The sequence below is a fragment of the Cetorhinus maximus genome, chromosome 7 (genome assembly GCF_964194155.1).
Source record: "Cetorhinus maximus chromosome 7, sCetMax3.hap1.1, whole genome shotgun sequence".
NCBI lineage: Eukaryota > Metazoa > Chordata > Chondrichthyes > Lamniformes > Cetorhinidae > Cetorhinus > Cetorhinus maximus.
Window position 1 is genome coordinate 39,172,303 of NC_135885.1, and position 20,312 is coordinate 39,192,614.

General features: G+C 42.9%; 1 non-coding gene across 1 annotated transcript; it reads left to right on the forward strand.

Moving 5' to 3' along the window:
- The first annotated feature begins 13,611 nt into the window (after window positions 1-13,611).
- trnae-uuc (transfer RNA glutamic acid (anticodon UUC)) lies at window positions 13,612-13,683 on the forward strand. Its single transcript has one exon. It is a non-coding gene; the product is annotated as a tRNA-Glu (tRNA).
- The last annotated feature ends 6,629 nt before the right edge of the window (window positions 13,684-20,312 follow it).

Consider the following 20,312-nt stretch of genomic DNA (forward strand, 5'->3'; position numbering starts at 1 on the left):
AGGGAAGGCTGAGGGGAGTTTTGACAGAGTCGTTTAAAATCATGAGGTATCCAGACAGAGCGGATAGAGAGAAGCTGCTCCCATTGGTGGAAGTGTCGAGAGCCAGAGGATACCAATATAAGGTGATTAGCAAAAGAAGCAATGATAATGAGGAAATTGTTTTTTTTTGGTTGGCTAAGAACCTGCAGAGAGAAAATTTGCAGAGCTACAGGGAAAGGGCAAGAGAGTGGCTTTTGCAGAGAGCTAGCATGGTCATGGCAGACAGAGTGGCCTTCTTTTGTGCTACAACCATTCTATGAAGCTATGATTTCAAATTTCTTAGTAAAATTAAAGACCTTGGAATTAATGAGGCAGTGGTAGTGTGGATACTAAATTGCTTAGGAGACAGAAATCAGAGAGCAGAGAATAACCCTTCTTTTACAGACCATAGGAAAAGGTATCCTCTGGGCTTTGGTGTTAGACCACTGCTCTATGTGATTTATATTACTGATTTGAACTTGGGTATAGGGGGCATAATTTTAAACATAAGAACATAAAAAAAATAGGAGCAGGAATAGACCATACGGTTCCCTCAAGCCTGCTCTGCCACTCAATACAATCATAGCTGATCTTTGGCCTCAAGTCCACTTTCCCGCCTGCTTCTCATATTCCTTGATTCCCTGTGAGACCAAAAATCCAACTGTCGCAGCCTTAAACATATTTGAAGATGGAGCGTCCAAAACCCCCTGGGATAGAGAATTGCAAAGATTCAGAACCTTTTGTTTGAAGCAATTTCTCCTCATCGCAGTCCTAAATGATCAGCCCCTCATCCTGAGACTGTGCTGCTGTGTTCTAGATTCCCCAGTCAGAGGAAACAACTTCTTCAGAGTCTTGTATGTTTCAATAAGATTACCTCACATTCTTCTAAATTCCAGAGAGTATAGGCCCAATTTACTCAGGTTTTCATCATAGGCCAACACTGTCATCCCGGAAACCGTACTAATGAACCTTCGCTGTACCACCTTCAAGACAAATATATCTTTCCTTAAATACGGAGACCAAAGCTGCACATAATGTATGGTCTCACCAAAGCCCTGTACAGTTTTAGCAAAACATCCTTATTCTTGTTCTCCAATCCTCTTGCAATAAAGGTCAGCATGCCATTCCCCTTATTAATTGTATTTTAATGGTAACTCCCTGTGTTCCTTGTACAAGTCCCCTTATGCATCAACATTTACAACTTTCATGCCTTCTTAAAAATGTTCTCCTTGTCTATTCTTACTATCAACATGAGTAACCTTACACTTTCCCACATTATACCCGATCTACCCATTCACTTAACTTGGCTATATCTCTTTGCAACCTCTTTGCCTCTTTGCAGATGACACTAAACTTGGAAATGAAGTAAACAATGAGGAAGATTGTAACAGACTTCAGGAGGATATAGGCAGAAGAATGAAATGGGTAGATACATGGCAGATGAAATGCAGTGAAATGCGAAGTAATGAATGTTGATGGGAAGAATGAAGAGAGGCAGTATAAATTAAATAACACCATTTTAAAGTGGGGTGCAGTGGGGGCAGGTGGGGTTGCAGGAACAGAGCACAGGGTGCAGGAACAGAGTGACCACATATACAAATCTTTGAAGATAGCAGGACAAATTAAGAAGGCTATTAATAAAGAATATGGGATTCTTGGCTTTATTAATAGAGACATACTGTACAAAAGCATGGAAGTTATGCTAAACTTTTATAAAACACTGGTTCAGGCTCAGCTAGAGTATTGTGCACAAATCTGGGCATCACACTTGGAGGGGTGTCAATGCCATAGAAAGGGTGCAGAAGAGATTTACTAGAATGCCATCAGTGATAAGGGACTTCAGTTATGTGGAGAGATTGGAAAATCTGGGAATGTTCTTAGAGCAGAGGGATTAAGAGGAAATTTGATAGAGGTGTTCAAAACCATGATAGGTTTTAATAGAGTAAATAAGGAATAACCGTTTCCTGTGTTAGAAGGTTCAGTAACCTGAGTACACAGATTTAAGGTGATTGGCACAAGAAAGAGACATGACATGAGGAAGCAGTTATTACACAGCAAGTTGTTGTGATCTGGAATGCAGAGCCTGAAAGGATTGTAGCAGTAGATTCAATAGTAATTTTCAAAAGGGAATTGGATAAAAACTTGAAGGGAAAAACTACAAAAAGTTATGGCAAAAGAGTGAGGGAGTGAAACTAATTGGGTGGCTCTATCAAAAAGCCAACACATGCACAATGGACCGAATGATCTCCTTCGCTGCTGTATCATTCTATGGAAAATTTAAGGCAATACATGTTAGTATTAATAACATGATTATGAGTGCAGAATGAAGGATTTGCTGTTTAATAGAGTGTGATAGTGTGGTGAATATTGCCTTATTCTCGAACAATAATGTAAAGGGAAGAGGTAGATGTGTAGATACATAGGGAGCGAATATTACAGGGATTTTACTGCTCTTTTGCCATTACATGGTACTGTGTTCACTCCTAATAATAGGAATCAATAATTGAGATAGGTGTATCTTATGTCTTCCAATCAATTACTTTCAGGTCCCCTCCTAAGATTATACATTATTTCAAGGCATTTACAATTATTTTGGACTGAAAGCATATAAGGCTGTGTTTGAAGATAAACTCCCAATTGCAGGCCAATGTGCAAACCCTATTACGTACTGGTTATACATGGTAAGCCGCTTTCATTGCTTCTCCACAGCAGAGTTTATGCAGTTAGTTTCCAACTGTGTTGCGGAAGGAGACAGAGCAGAACCCTGGCTCGAGAACCCCCTTCCCTCAGGGCAGCTCTTGTCCTTTCTGCCCAAGGGCCAGTGGCTCCATGATTGGCGTGCTGAGTCGCATGAGGGCACACAAATCATGATGCCTAGCAGACATCATCCCTGTTTTGAACGTATCCTGAGAATGAATAAATTTTTTAAAAAGGGTTAAGGCAAGTTAAAAATATTTTGTGGGTGTGTGCATTTGCAATTTCTGCTGCTACGCAATATAAAAGTGAAACTTCATGAAAGCCAATTATAAATGGTGTTTCACAGATGAACATTTTATCTGGGTTTGTGTGCAGAAGATGCAAGAAGTGACTTATCTCAAACACGTATCTGTAATTTAAGCATGAGTAAGAGCAAAGTATATCCTATCTCAACCACAGATCTATGATAGGCATGAATAAGTTTAATTTATCACATGATTTCCTTTATAATTCTAAAGCTAACTGAAACTGCTCAGGTTCCTAGGTTCCCAGCACTGGAGAATTTTCATCTTTTGAGATAGTACTGTACAACTTATTGTACCAATCTGCAAACAGCAACATGTGTAAACATATAATCATAACTGGAATTGTTTTACTTGTAGGACCATTCTGATCTGTGTTTCATTACCTCACTCAAAAGATAATGATAAACATCTACCTAACAAATTTACTTATTATCAGAAATTATGTTATGTTGGGCAGTAACCTCCATCTTTGTTAAGTATGAATTGAGGTGTCTGTCTGACAAATTACCTTTTCAGTAATTCCTATAACAAATAAATGCTTCTAAGCCATTCTATGTTAAAAATTATTTTCGCCTTTTCTGCACCCTATAACAGCGACCTGTTGCTTGCAATTCCTGATCCACGTGAGAACTTCAGGACACTACATGACACTTGAGTGACCATGTATATAGGAAGTGTCTCCAGCTGTTTGAGTTCAAACTCAGGATTTCTGAGCTTGAAGGGCATCTGGAGTCAGGGAGAATGAGAGTTTCTTAGATCATATGTTCCCAGGAGGTGGTCCCCCACAGGCAGTCAGAATTCAGAATAGTAGATGGGTGGCCATCTGGAAGAATAGGTAGAGGCAGGAAGTACAGGAGTCTTTGGGGCATGTGCCACTCTCAACCTGTACTCAACATCGGAGACCGCTGGGAGTGTCAACACCTTGCAGGAGTGCCGTCCAGACCACGGCATCAATGAACAAGGGAATGCACAGGAGGGCACAGCAAAGAGTAGCAATGCAGTCGTTATTTGAGACTCCTTAGTTAGAGGGTGGCAGATGGGCATTTTTGTAAATATCATTGTGAGTCCTGCAGGGTGTGGTACCTCCCTGGTGCCTGGGTAAAGGACATTATGAAGAGGATGCAGAATATGCTGCAGGGGGAAAAAGTGAACCCGAAGTTGTGGTACACATTTATGCCAACAACATAGAGAGGGCAGTTATTGAGGTCCTGCAGTCAGGTTTTCAGGAGTTAGGGAGGGAGTTAATAAGTAGAACCTTGAAGGTAATAATCTCCGGATTACTCGCAGTGCCTCATGCTAATGAGAGTAGAAATAGGAGGATAGGGAAGATCAATGCATGGCTTGAGGCATGGTGCAGGAGGGGAGGCTTCAGATTCTTGGGATATTGGGAGCAATTCTGGGGCAGAAGGCACCTATTCAAAAGGGACAGGTTGCATCTCAAGACAACTGGGACCAATGACTCATGGGAAGGTTCATTTGTGTAATTACAAGTGTTTAAACTAAATTGGCAGCAGTTGGGCACCAGCATATAGAAGCAGAAAAGAAGAATAAGGTGCTAAAAATTAGAGTGTTGGACAATACTAGAAAAGGAAGTAATATCACATTAGATAAGATCAGACTAAGAAGGACTATGAGAGATACAAAGACAGGTTTAGAATGCACCCATATAAACACACTAAGTGTGGTAAATAAGGTTAATGAGCTACAAGCACAAATAGCTCTGTGGGAATGTGATGTGGTGGCAATAACAGAAAGGTGCCTTAAACTGCTGAGGACTGGGTGCTCGATATTCTGAAATACAAAGTAGTCAGAAAAGATACATAAGAAAGAAAGTGAGTTGGGGAGCAGTACAAATTAGGGAAGACATTGTAGTGTTGGAAAGAGAGGATGTCCTTGAGGGGGCAGTGACAGAATCCATTTATTCGGAGTTGAGAAGCAAGAAAGATATGATCATGTTACTGGGGGTATTCTATAGGCTTCCAAATATTGAGAGATAGAGGTGCAAATCTGGAGGGAAATCAAAGAAATGTTCAAGAGTGTTGATATTGGAGGACTTTAATTACTCAAATATCAACTGGGATAGCGTTAGAGTAAAGGGTGAGGATGGGGGGAAGTTCTGAATAAGAGTCATATTGGACTTGAAATGTTAACACAGGGCAGGGTTTTTAGCTCGGCAGGGGAGCACGTACCCGACCCGATCAGATGTGAAATCGCGCGAGCGTCCTGACGTCATCCTGTGCTCCCGTGACGTTTCAGTTGGTGGGAAGGCGCAAAAGTCAGAAGCACGCCCACCAACAATTAAGAGGCCGGGTAAGCCCATTAATGGCGCAATTGTCTCTGATTTTTTGTGGCCTGTCCAACCTGTCTGCCTTCAGGGAGCTTTCTCCCAGCGCTCACCCACGCCCACGGAAATGTCATTGCCTGCCCTCTTCCCGCCCCTACCCCAGCAGCGCTGAGCTTTTCAGCGCGCATTTGACACTGGTTGGCCGTTAGTTGGCCAGCCAATGTGAAAACGCGGTCGAGGGCCAATTGTGGTCGGAGGCTCGTTTCCTGACCCCTCCCACACCCGCCGATCGTGGCGCCCCCCCCCCCCCCCCCAGGAAAAATTCAGGCATTGTCAATTATTACTGAGTTGTGTGCTTGTTGGAATGATGTTTCTTTTGGCTGCCCCCCCGTAAGGTTTATCCGGGAATTCATGATTCAAGCCTCCCCTACACATCCATTCAAACCTCTGTTGTTGTTTATTTATTACAAGTGATTTGTGATATTCTAATTTCCTGTGTTAGCCTGACATGATGGACCCCTTTCTATAAAAAGTCTGTAACAATGTGGGACCAATGCTTCATGGTGAGATTTACTATTGTTATGCGCGAGGGTTTAAACTAATTTGACAGTGGAAGGGTCACAAGGACACAGAAGCAGCAACAACAACAACTTGTCCATATAAAGCACCTTTAACATAGTAAAATAACACAATGTCCTTCACAGGAGTGTTTTCAAACAGCATTTGACACTGAACCACATAAGCAGATATTATGGGAGAAACTTAGTCGAAGAGGCAGGTTTTTAAGAAGTGCTTTGAAGGAGGAAAGAGAGGAAGGGCGGCAGAGAGTTTTACGGAATTAATTCCACAGTTAAGGGCCTAGGCAGCTGAAGATATGGTCTCAGTATTAGACCTTTTGCTTTTCTTGTTATTTATAAATGATCGGGAGTTGGGTGTAGGGAGTACAATATTGAAGAATGCGGATGATAACAAAACTTGATAATGTAGTAAATAGTGAACAAGATATTAGTAGACTTCAAAGAGCATGTACATGCTCAGTGAAATTGAAGATCCAATTTAATGCAGATAACTGAAGTTATGCACTTTGAGAGAAGCGACATGGACAGATCAAGAGGAATCTAGGGGTGCATATTCTTATTCCTTTGAAAATGTCAGGGCAAATAGATTAGATGGTTAAGAGTGATACTTGCCTTTGTAAATGGAATATTGAATACATAGCAAGGAAGTTATGCTAAGCCATTACAAATCTGGTTAGACCTCAGCTGACATATTGTGTACAATTCTGACCACCATACTCTAGGAGGCATGCCAAGGCCTTAGAGACAGTGAAGACCAGGTTTACAAAGAAGATACCAGGTATGAGCAGCTTTAGCTATGTAGATAGGTTGTAGAAGCTAGGATTATTCTACTTGGAGCAGTGATGGTTATGGATATAAGATTTTAGGGTTTTGAGGTATAAAACTCTTCTCATTAAAACCTCTAAGTTCCAAATTTTTAATTTCTAACATTAGGATCCTCAGTTGTGCCTGACCTAACAAGGTACAAATAACTAGTATTTATGAATGAAGTAGAATTTATTAAACAAAATTTTACACATGCTTAACAAAAAACAGTGAAGACAACTTGAAAGTTCCTCATCCTCAAGTTCCTAGAATTCCTTCAGTGTTGCCAGCACAGGTGGTGTCTTTCTCTTCTTCTGCCTCTGAAGTGATGTTCAACTGTGTCCAGAAGAATCGTACCCCAGAAGCCATGGTAACACTGTGCCAACAAAGAATCCAATTTTCCAACTTTTATCCCCACTTCTCATTATTCCAGAATCCCTTATTTGGAAGTATTCCAAATTCACCCCCTCCATTGGCATAGTGTGTGAGTCATCTTGTGTCACCCCACCTATGTAAGTAGAGCCATATGGACTGAAGACAAATGTCCATCCCTTTTCCCCTGAGCCTTCAGAACTTACATTCCATTGTGAACAAATAATACATTTCCTTTAGATACAGTGCGGTTACAAAGTCACATCCTCTTCAACATATTTTAACCCAAGTCCCACAGATCCTAAAGTCATTAAGAACAAATGTTAATAATACTTCCTACCATAACGTAAAAACAGAAAGAAAAGTTTCCCTCTGATACAAATGTTCTACCCCACAAATGTGGCTAATCAGTTAAATCAATGCATAGATTTAGATTAAAGGTGAGGTGTCATCCTAAATTCAAACTGCTTTTCAGCCATTTCTTCAAACATAGAGCTGCTGAATCCAGACCCTCAGGCAACTTAAAGTCATAAATCCATTAAGTATAGTTTCTCACAAACACCAGCCCCCCCACCCCTGTTCCCCAACTGGCAGAAATTCAAACTGGACCATTTAAAAAGCGGTTAACAATAAAATCCATAGATGCTACAGACCAACAACAAACCCTAAAATGAGTAGTGTTATCAAAATCTTACAAGGAGAGAACAAACAGTGGTGTCCAAAATTATGAGGTACTTTGATAGAGAAAATTGGCAGAAACTATTTCATCTGACAAGTGGGGCAGTAACTGGAAGCTGTAGATTTAAAAATATTGGCAAAAGAACTGGAGGGGCAAAGAGATTTTTTTCACAGTAAGATCTGAAATGCACTACCTGAAAGGGTGGAAGAATGGGATTTCATAGGAACTTTCAAAAGACAGTTGGACATATACTTGAAGAGGATTAATTTGCAATGTTATTTGCAGGTAGGACTAAATTGAACAGCTCTTTTAAAGAACCTAGGAATGACAGACTAAATGGGCTTCTTCTGTGCTATAAGATTCAATGACTCTGAAAATCCTATGCTAAGTTTGTGCTCGGCCAAGGTAAGATAACCTTGGCATAGTGCTTGGACTGGATGAGGACATTGAGTTGAATTCACCCAAATACAATGCTGCAATTTTTTTGTGTCTGTGTATACTCCGCGTACAAACATCAAACATTTGGCAAGTCAATTAGCAACAATACTGTGACAGATGAATTCCTGGAGTGTGTACAAAATAGTTTTTTTAGACCAGGACATTGAGGAACCAACGAGGGAACAAGATATCCTAGATTTGGTATTGTGCAATGAGAAGGGGTTAATTAATAATTTTGTTATGCGGGGTCCTTTAGGGAACAGTGACCATAACATTACAGAATTCTTCATTCGGATGGAAAATGAAGTAGTGCAATCTGAAACTAGGGTCCTAAATCTAAACAAAGGAAACTACGAAGGTATGAGAAGTGAGTTGGCTATGAAAGCTTGGGAAACTTCATTAAAATGCATGGTGGTGGATAGGCAATTGCTAATATTTAAGGAATGAATGCAGGCATTGCAACAGTTTTACATTCCTTTCTGGCACAAAACACAACAGGGAAAGCAGCCCAGTCATAGCTAACAAAAGAAATTAAGGATAGTATTAAATCCAAAGAGGAGTCATATAAAGTTGCTAGAAAAAGTAGCAAGCCCAAGGATTGGGAACAGTTTAGAATTCAGCAAAGGAGGACAAAGGTTGATCAAGAGGGGAAAAATAGAGCATGAGAGAAAACTTGCAAGGAACATAGAAGCAGACTGTAAAAGCTTCTATAAGTTTATAATAAGAAAAAATTAGTGAAGACAAATATAGGTCCCTTACAGTCCGCAACGGGAGAATTTATAATGGAGAACAAGGAAATAGCAGAGCAATTAAACAACTACTTTATTTCTGCCTTCACAGAGGGGAAGACACAAATAACTTCCCAGGAATACTAGGGAACCAAGGGTCTAGTAAGAAGGAGAAATTGAAGGAAATTAGTATTACTAAAAAAATAGAGCTGGAGGAATTAATAAGCCTGAAAGCCGATAAATTCCCAGGCTCTGATAATCTATATCCTAAGGCACTAAAGGAGGTGGCCTTGGGAAATGGTGGATGCGTTGGTTGTCATCTTCCAAAATTCTACAGATTTTGGAATAGTCCTGGCTGATTGGAGGGTGGCAAGTGTAACCACACTATTTAAAAAAGGAGGGAGGGAGAAAACAGGGAATTACAGACCAGTTAGCCTAACATCAGTAATTCTTAGTATACTTAGGCTGACAACCAATTTAAGATTGTCAGTTGGGCTCACAGTGTGGCACATTTGCGTGTACTGGAAGCTACGTATATTAATACACAGGGCCCTGTTCTTTGCAGACAGAAAGAACATGTACACACAATGCACCTGTTTCAGCTAAATAAAATAAGTAACAGCCATTTGCTGACTCATTCCTCAGGGCAATGCCTTGACCAATCAGGGTCAAGATGTCTGGTTAAAATGTCAAACAATGCTTGGCAGTTAACTGTCTGCCACCATCACTGGTGCATTCTCCATGGCAATGCCTCTACCAATCAGAGTCCACCTGCCAATCAATCAGTACTCCCTTCATATACAGTACGGGCAGAATTTTGCCCTTGGCAGGGTGCTGGGTGGCGGTGGGCAGGAGTGGTCTGGAACCCAACCACCACCCACGACTGGCACCAGACCGGGATTTCATGCTGTCAGGATAATTTAGGTCCGCCCAACGTGAAACGCGAGTGGCAGTGCTGAGCGCTGCCTGTGTGGGGAGGGTGAGCGTGTGAGCATTGCATAATCTCCCAAAGGCTGCCTCAGGGAGATGAAGAGATTTAAAGAAAAAAAAAATTTTTTTTAAATAAAAAAAACAAAAATGTAATGAAATATGTCCCCTCATGTGACTCTGTCACATGAGCAGGGACATGTTATTAATGAAAAATTAAAGCTTTTATTTTATTTTTATTTACTTTCGGAAACCTCATCCCACCTGTGGATGAGGTTTCCAAAAAAATTCAAAGGACGCTTGGCCTTTTCGCCTGCCTGCCAATCATTAGGTTGGACGGACAGTGAAAATTTAAATTTAATTGATTATTTAATGGCCTTAACTGGCTTTTTAATTGTCGGCGGGCGTGTTGCTGGCACCTGCGTGTGCCTGCCGACCGAACTATCGCGCGACTGCGCATTGACGTTGACACACTCAACACACGTCATTTCACGCTCGAACGAGGCGCTCGCCTGCCCACTGAGTGAAAATTTCTGCCCTATAAATTGTTGTTTTCCCCTTATATTGGCATTCTTGCAAAGTGTTTTGATGAGTGGAAGACAAAAATGCAATATGTCAATGATTTGGATGAGGGAACCAAATGTAATATTTTCAAATTTGCTGATGACACAAAACTAGGCGAGTATGTGAGTGGTGAGGAGGATGTAAAGAGGCTTCAAGGTGATTTAGACAAGTCGAGTGAGTGGGCAAATACATGGCAGATGCAGTATAACGTGGATGAGTGTGAAGTGTGAACAGAATGGCAGAGTATTATTTAAATAGTGGTAGATTGGGAAATATTGATTTACAAAGGGATCTGGGTGTCCTTGTACATCAATCACTGAAAGCAAGCATGCAGGTACAGCAAGCAGTTAGGAAGGCAAATGGTATACAAAAACAGAAAATGCTGGAAAAGCTCAACAGGCCTAGCAGTATCTGTGGACAGAGAAACAGAGTTAACATTTTGAGCCCATATGACCCTTCTTCAGAGCTGAAGAGAGGTGATTAAATGTGATTAAATTTATACTGTTAAAGGAGGGTGGAGCAGGTGAAGCTGGATAGAAGGGGACAAAGGAGAGATTGACAAAGATGTCATGAACAAAAGGGCAAATTGGGTGTTAATGGTGGTGGTAAGGGCTAAAGAAGGTGCTGATAATATTAAATACTCAATATTAAATCCGGAAGGCTATAAAGTGCCTAATTGGAAGATGAGGTGCTGCATAAAGGTAAGAAAGCAGAATGTGATAGCAGCAGAACAAGGGTAGCATTGTGTTAAGGAACAACATGGGACAAGTGACAGATAGCCCTGTTGGGGATGGGGTGGGGGGTGTGGAAAAAGAAGGGTAGAAAATGGAATAGAAGGGGGGATAAAAAAGTGGGATGAAACCATGGATAAATGAATCAAAATAAAAATAAATATAAAAATAAGTGGATAAAAAATAAAAACTAATGTAGAAAAAAGGGGATTAAAAAGGCTGAGGATAGAGGAGAGAGTTCATGGTCTGAAGTTGTTGAACTCAATATTAAAGCCGGAAGGCTATAAAGTGCCTAATTGGAAGATGAGGTGCTGTTCCTTCAGTTTGCGTTGGGCTTCACTGGAACATTGCAGCAGGCCAAGGGTGGACATGTGGGCATGAGAGCAGGATGGTATGTTGAAATGGCAATGGAGGTCTGGGTCATGCTTGCGGACAGACCGGAGGTGTTCCGCACAGCGGTTACCCAGTCTGCGTGTGGTCTCTCCAATGTAGAGGCCACATTGGGAGCAGTGAATTCAGTAGATCAAATTGAAGGAGGTGCAAGTGAAACCCTACTTCACCTGAAAGGAGTGTTTGGGCCCTTGGACGGTGAGGAGGGAGGAGGTAAAGGGGTAGTTGTTACATCGTTTAACCCCCCTTTTTTATTCCCCCTTCTATCCCATTTTCTATCCTTTTTTTCCCACACCACCGTCCCCTCCTCCCACCCCATCCCCAACAGGGCCATCAGTCACTTGTTCCATGTTATTCCTTCACACAGTGCTACCCTTGTTCTGCCATTATCACACTCTGCTTTCTTACCTTAATGCCACTATCAAAACCTTTTTTAGGCCTTAACACCACCATTAACATTCCCTTTGTCCTTTTGTTCATGACATATTTGTCAATCTCCCCTTTGTCCCCACCTATTGCTGGCTTTCTATCCAGCTTCACCTGCTCCATCCCCCTTAAACAGTATAAACTTCCTTACATTTCCACTTCTCTTCAGCTCTGAAGAAGGATCATACGGACTGGAAACGTTAACTCTGTTTCTCTCTCCACAGATGCTGCTATACCTGCTGAGTTTTTCCAGCATTTCCTGACTTTGTTTCAGATTTCCAACATCTGCAGTATTTTGCTTTTATCTTAAGACAAATGGTATGTTGGCCTTCATTGCAAGAACAGGAGCAAGGATGTCTTACTGCAGCTGTACAGAGCTTCAGTGAAACCACACCTGGAGTATTGTGTGCAGTTTTGGTCTCCTTACCCAAGAAAGGATATACTTGCCATAGAGGGAGTGCAACAAAGATTCACCAGACTGATTCCTGGGATGGCAGGATTGTCGCATGAGGAGAGACTGGGTCAGTTTGCTTGTATTCACTGGAGTTTAGAAGAATAAAAGGGGATCTCATTGAAATATATAAAATTCTGACAGGGCTGAACAGAATGGATGCTGGGTTGATGTTTCCCCTGGCTTATGGGTGGGGTGGGTGGGGAGTCTAGAACAAGGGGTCACAATCTCAGGATACTGGGTAGGTCATTTAGGACTGAGATGAGAAATTTCTACAGTCAGAGGATGGTGGAATTCTCTACCACAGAAGGTTGTGGAGGCCAAGTCACTGAATATATTTAAGAAGGAAATAGATAGATTTCTAGACACTAAAGAAGTCAAGGTGCATGGAGAGAGAGCGGGAGTATCCATTCAATGGTCTCCTGAGATGCTGAGTGGAGAAAGGAGGTGCCTCCCTCAAAATATCTTAGTTGGTAGATTGTTCTGACATGTTCCATGACTTGGGAATCATGACCCCAATCACACTTTGGGTCATCCCTCATCTTCCACTTGTGACCTCATTGCCCATGCCCTGCATGGATTCAACTGAACAGCTATCCACTATCTTTGAGGGAGGTAAGTCAGGCACTTTGGTTATTGGGTCAGTGATTAGGTGGGTTTTTTTAATATACTGCGTCACAAAATTTTGTCCACCTGGATAATACATTGATACCAGCTGCATGAATATTAGCTGCTGTTTCCCCAAATGGTTGGTGCGATTTTTAAGTGCTTTCTTGGTAGGTTTTTCAAGTTTTCCTGAATGGGGAGGTCAGTGTATCCTCAAGTTTTTTCTCCGACTCACAGGTGAGATCTAGGAGAGCACTGGGACAGTACAAACATCACAACGTTACCTCACAGGAACATGAAATGTCAGCGTGGATTACATGCTCTTATCCTGAAATAAAGGTTGAGCCCTTAACTTTTGACTTAATAAAGAACAATTTTATAAATTTTACAAAGAAAGCCAAGCTAAATTTCAATTGAGATAAAGTGATTGCTGATGTCAGCATGTGCTGAGTTATTTGATTGTATGTGCATGGCCAAACATCATATAGTTATTTTATAAGAAACAGATTATATTAATAAATAACATCAAGACTATTCGAATAAAGCATTTTGATTCTAAATAAATAGGAGACTATGGCAAACATTTTGTAAACTAGCGCTAACTTTTTCAGCGTCCCATATGGTCTAGCGGTTAGGATTCCTGGTTTTCACCCAGGCGGCCCGGGTTCGACTCCCGGTATGGGAATTTACGTTTTTTTCATACTCCAAACAGGGCTCATTATTTTTTCAAATTCTGAATGTTATGATTATCTGCGGTTCTTTTTAATTCATCACTTAGGATACATTGCTGAAAATGTATTGCATGAAAATTCGAACTCTGTTCTCCGTTCTTGCTCTGAACATTTCATGAAACCATCTGTGGAGAGGAGAGGCAGTTCACGAGTCAGAGCAGCTGGGATCGCTGCAGCGTGAGGAGCACACAGCAATTTAATAAATAGGCGTAGAGGGCGCGTTGGAGAAAATAAACGCCGCAATATGCACTTCTGTTACTGGGGGAGCTGCCAATTGTGGCTCCGGGTGTCATTATATTTATTGCAGGTCCGGTACACTTAATGCAGTCGCTGCTAATTCTCGAGGTAGCACATCTAACGCAATCACTCTGGTGGCTTATCTGTGCACATCATGTTTATTGAAGGGGAATTCTGTTTTAAGCTGCCACTCTACAACATCTAATTCAGTCGTTCTCTGCTTTGGCGCTGGGTGCAGCACATTTAATGCAGACATTAAGCGGTGGTTCCGGATTCAGCATGTTTAATGCAGTTACTATGGTGTGCAGCACGTTAAATGCAATCACTATATGCTGAGGCTCTGGGTGCCGCATATTTAATCACACTTACTGTTATTATTACAATCACTGTGCTAAGTCCCTGGGCGTAAAACATTTCATGAGCTCTTTTGAGGCTTTGGGGGCAACATATTTTGTATTGTCGCTGTGATGTAATGCTGCAGCTTGTTTAATACAGTTACTAGAATGTGATTCTGGCATACGTATTTACCTTCCTTTAAAATTATCCTTATAAGGCTTGTGATTAACCTAAACATTGGGAAGGCCAAAGCTATTATTTTCAGTTCGCAATGCAAACTCCATTCCTAACCTGCTGACTTAACCCCTCTCCCTTGAAATACAGTGGTCTGAGATTAAACCAGCCTGTTCAAAACTTTGGTGTCATATTTGACCCTGAGATAAGTTTCTGACCACATGTTTGTGCCATTACTATGACTGCTTGTTTCTACCTCCATAATATGACCCTACTTCACCCCTCATTCAGCTCATTTGCTGCTGAAACACCCATTCATACTTTAGTTACCTCTGGACTCCTTTCCAAGGATCGTCACCTTGCGGTGGTGGAGAGGCTCATGTGTCCCAATGAACCTGAGAGCAATGCCATCCGGAGCTCTCGCTCCTGGTAGTGTCTCCAATGACGGTAAGATTGGGGGGGTGGTTCCAGACAAAGAACAATCCAAGAAATCCTCAACGGCAGAACAGGCGGAGGAGGGCTGTGGCCCCAACAGCTGTGAAGGTGGAAGAAGGCTGCAATGGGGAAGTGGCCCTAGTCGTCTTGGTCCGCCATGCCACTGAATCCGGCCACCAACCGCCAAGACCGTGTGGAACCTGCCTACACACTGGAGTCCCCGCACTAAACCACGCCCCGTGCAGGCCTCCGTCAGACGATAAGCCCTGTGGCGGTAGAGGATTGGCGACAGGGTCAGGGCTGTGATACCTGAAGGCCCCCAGCCAACCTTCCGCACACAGGCGGTGGCGGATGTGTGACGGTTGTTGGGCACCTGCGTCAGGACAGGGGTGCCTTTCGGCAGCTGCACCTGTGACTGAGCAGTCCTCTTCAGGATACCCTCTGCTCACTCTGAACGGGGAGGGGGCTAGAAAAGGTGCCCCAAAAATAGGCTGTTCCGTTTCCCCTAGCTGGGAAACCACACCCAGCAGGATCACTAACTTTGCGGTCGAAACAAAAAAAAACTAAACTTTGGAGCTTGGAATGTGAGAACACTTAGATAAAAGCAAAATACTGCGGATGCTGGACATCTGAAACAAAAACAGAAAATGCTGGAAAAACTCAGCAGCTCTAGCAGCATCTGTGGAGGGAGAGATGGAATTAATGTTTCAAGTCCGCATGTCCTTTCTTCAGAGCTCTGAAGAAGGGTCATACAGACTCGATATGTTAACTCTGTTTCTCTCTCCACAGATGCTGCTAGACCTGCTGAGTTTTTCCAGCATTTTATTTTTTTGTTATGTAAGAGCACTTGTTGGCAACCCAAAGAGCGATCGCCCGGAAAGACGACCTGCCATCATGGCAAGAGAGCTAATGAGGCACAACGTCGACATCACTGTCCTTAGTGAAGCTGCGTCTAGCATCATTGAAGCCCTGCTCCTGTGGAACCAACTCCGATGGATGGTCCATTGTGTCCGGATGCCCGAAAACCGCCTCCCTCGGCAGGCTCTCTTCTCACAGCTCTCCTTTGGCCAATGCTCAAAGGGCAGCCAAAGGAAAAGGTATAAGGAAACGCTCAAGGCCGCCCTAGGAGGCATTAACACCACTGACTGGGAGGAGAATGCTGTCGATCGCTCGGCATGGCACCACCTGGTGCATCAAGGTGCAAGCCACTTCGAGGCTCAGCGACTCAACAGTGAGGTGGAACAATGGCGGCAGAGGATGGAGAAGGAAGCAAACCCGGGGCTGTGATTTCCACTCCCCTGTGCAACAACTACACAAGAACATGTGGATTCAGAATTGGGCTCTTTAGTCATCTGAAGTCTCACCAAACTTGAGGGACCACCAATGACCTCTGGACTTGAATATTCCAATGCACTCCTGACTGGTCTCCCACTTGCTACCTTCCGTAAACTTGAGATCATCAAAACCCCTGCTGCCCATGTCCAAACTTGCAACAAGTCCTGTTCATCTATCACCCTGTACTCGCTGACCTCTATTGGGTCCCAGTCAAGAAACATCTTTATTTTAAAATTTGCATCCTTGTTTTCACATGACTTCCAAAAGGCATTTGATAAAGGGCCACATATGTGCAAAGTTAGAGCTCATGGAATAAAAGGGGCAGAGGCAACACGGATATGTAATTGGCTGAGTGGCAGAAAACAGAAAGTAGTGGTTAATGGTTGTTTATTGGACTGGAGGAAGGTTTATAATGGAGTAATCCAGGGCTCAGTATTGGGACCCTTGCTCTTCCTGTTATATATTAATGACCAAGACATTGGTGTGCAGGGCACAATTTTAAAATTTGTGGGCAATACAAAATACATCCAGTCGTGAATGGTGGTGGACAATTAAACAGCTCACTGAAGGAGGAGACTCCACAAATATCCCCAACCTCAATGATGGGGGAGCCCAGCACATCAGTACAAAAGATAAGGATGAAGCATTTGCTACAGTCTTCAGCCAGAAGTGCCAAGTGGATGATCCATCTCGGCCTCCTCCGGAGGTCCCCAGCATCACAGATGCCAGTCTTCAGCCAATTCGATTCACTCCACGTGATATCAAGAATTGGCTGAAGGCACTGGCTGGTCCAAAGGCGATGGGCCCTGACAATATTTGGCAATAGTACTGAAGACTTGCGCTCCAGAACCTTCTGCACTCCTAGCCAAGCTGTTCCAATACAGCTACAACAGTGGCATCTACCCGACGATGTGGAAAATTGCCCAGGTATGTCCTGTACAAAAAAGCAGGACAAATCAAACCCGGCCAATTACCGCCCCATTAGTCTATTCTCAATCAGCAGTAAAGTAATGGAAGAGTTCATCAACAGTGCTTTCAAGTGACACTTGCTTAGCAATAATCTGCTCACTGACACCCAGTTTGGGTTCAGCCAGGGCCACTCAGCTCCTGACCTCATTACAGCCTTGGTTCAAACATGGACAAAAGAGCTGAACTCCCGAGGTGAGGTGAGAATGACTGCCGTTGACATCAAGGCTGCATTTTACAGAGTGTGGCATCAAGGAGCCCTAACAAAACTGAAGTCAATGGGAATCAGGGGGAAAACTCTCTGCTGGTTGGAGTCATACCTAACACAAAGGAAGATGGTTGTGGCTGTTGGAGGTCAGTCACCTCAGTTCCAGGACATCACTACAGGAGTTCCTCAGGGTAGTGTCCTAGGCCCAACCATCTTCAGCTGCTTCATCAATGACCTTCCTTCCATCATAAGGTCAGAAGAGGGGATGTTCACTGATGATTGCACAATGTTCAGCACCATTCGTGACTCGTCAGATACTGAAACAGTCCATGTCCAATTGCAGCAAGACCTGGACAATATCCAGGCTTGGGCTGACAATTGGAAAGTAACATTCGTGCCACACAAGTGTCAGGCAATGACCATCTCCAACAAGAGAGAATCCAACCATCACCCCTTGATGTTCAATGGCATTACCATCACTGAATCCCCCACTATCAACATCCTAGGGGTTACCATTAACTAGAAACTGAACTGGACTAGCCATATAAATACTGTGGCTACAAGAGCAGGTCAGAGGCTAGGAATCGTGCAATGAATAACTCACCTCCTGACTCCCCAAAGCCTGTCCACCATCTACAAGGCACAAATCAGGAGTATGATGGAATACTCCCCACTTGCCTGGATGAGTGCAGCTCCCACAACACTCAAGAAGATTGACACCATCCAGGACAAAGCAGTCTACTTGATTGGCACCACATCCACAAACATTCACTCCCTCCACCACCGACGCACAGTGGCAACAGTGTGTACCATTTACAAGATGCATTGTAGGAATTCACCAAGGCTTCTTCAGCAGCATCTTACAAACCCACGACCGTTGCCATCTAGAAGGACAAGGGCAGCAGGTAGGTGGGAACACCACCACCTGGAAGTTCCCCTCCAAGTCACTCAACATCCTGACTTGGAAATATATCACTGTCCCTTCACTGCCACTGGATCTAAATCCTGGAACTCCCTTCCTAACAGCTCTGTGGGTGTGCCTATGCCACATGGACTGCAGCGTTTCAAGAAGGCAGCTCACCACCACCTTCTCAAGGGCAACTAGGGATGGGCAATAAATGCAGGCCCAGCCAGTGAAGCCCACATCCCGTGAATGAATAAAAAAAACTTGGAAGTATTGTGAACTGTGGGAAGGATAGTGTAGAACTTCAAAAGTGCATAGACAGGTTGGTGGTAAAGACGGACAAGTGGCAGACGAAATTGAATGCAGAGAAGCGTGAAATGATTCATTTTGGTAGAAATAATGCAGAGAGACAATATAAAATAAAGGGTAGAATTCTAAACAGGGTGCTGGAGCAGACGGACCTGGGTGTATATGTGCATAAATCATTGAAGATGGCAGGACATATTAAGAAAGCAGTTAATAAAGCATACAGCATCCTAGACTTTATCAATAGGGGCATAGAGTACAAAAGCAAGGAATTAATGTTAAACCTGTATAAAACACTGGTTCAGCCTCAACTGAAGTATTGTGTCCAGTTCAGGGTGCCACATTTTAGGAAGGATATGAAGGCATTAGCGAGGTTGCAGAAAAGATTCACGAGAATGATTGCAGGGATGAGGAACATCAGTTATGCAGATAGATTGGAGAAGTTGGGACAGTTCTTGAAGAGAAGTTTTGAGAAGATTTGATAGAGATATTGAAAATCATGAAAGGCCTGGACAGAGTAGATAGGGAGAAACTGTTCCCATTGATGGAAGGATTCAACCAGAGGACGCATTTAAGGTAATTGGCAAAAGAAGCAATGGCGACATGAGGAAAACCTTTTTCATGCAGCGAGTGGTTAGGATCTGGAATGCACTCTCTGAGAGTGTGGTGGAGGCAGGCTCAATCGAGGCATTCAAGACAGAATTGGATTATTATATGAAAAGGAAGAATGTGCAGGGCTATGGGAAGATGGTGTGGGAGTAACAATGACTGAATTGCTCCTTCAGGGAGCCAGCATAGACACTGTGGGCCAAATGGACCCCTTCTGTGCTGTAACCGTCATATGATTTTATGAAATCCCTCCATAGCCTTTCCCCTCCTTATCTCTGTAATCTCTTCCAGCCCCTCAAACCTCCAAGATATCTTCACTCATCTAATTCTGGCCTCTTGAACATCCCCATTTTTAATGCTCAACCATGTCTTCAGTTGCCTAGGGGGCCTAGGGGCAACTCTGGAATTCCCTCTCTACACCCCTCGGCCTCTCTAACCTCACTTTCCTCCTTTAAGATGCTTTTGGTCACCTGACAGAATATCTCCTTATGTGACACAGTGACATATTTTGTTTTATGAGCTGGCAAGGACATGATGTGCTGAATAGTGTCCGTATGTGTTTCCATTCTGTGATTCTGTAACTCCTGCCTTGGGGTGTTTTATTATTTTAAAGATTATATAAATAAGTTGTTGATATTAATGAATGTATGTAATAGGTATGTAATATGTATGTGGTCTTAGCATTTATATGAAAATGCTTAGCTGCACTTTCTAATTTTCTTATTCCTCTGTCTTCTCCTGTTTCATTTTCTCTACAACATGTTTCTGTTGTCTCTTTCTATGTTTTTCCCATACCCAGCCATCCATGAACCAAGTAACCTGTAACACCCAGGTTAAATGCACCCATGTTTGCAGCCGCATTCTGCTGTTTTCAGGCAGCCCTGGTTGGCTTAAAAATCCAACATCTTCTGATGGGCAACTGGACACTGCTCTCATCTACCTGACTAGATACTGTTGCAATCCAGTCAACTGCAAATTGATCCCCATCAACTGGAGAGCCAGGCCACTGATATATTGTAAACTGAGCCGCAATCCTGCGATCCTACTCAACTTCCACTCTCCGGATCAGCGCA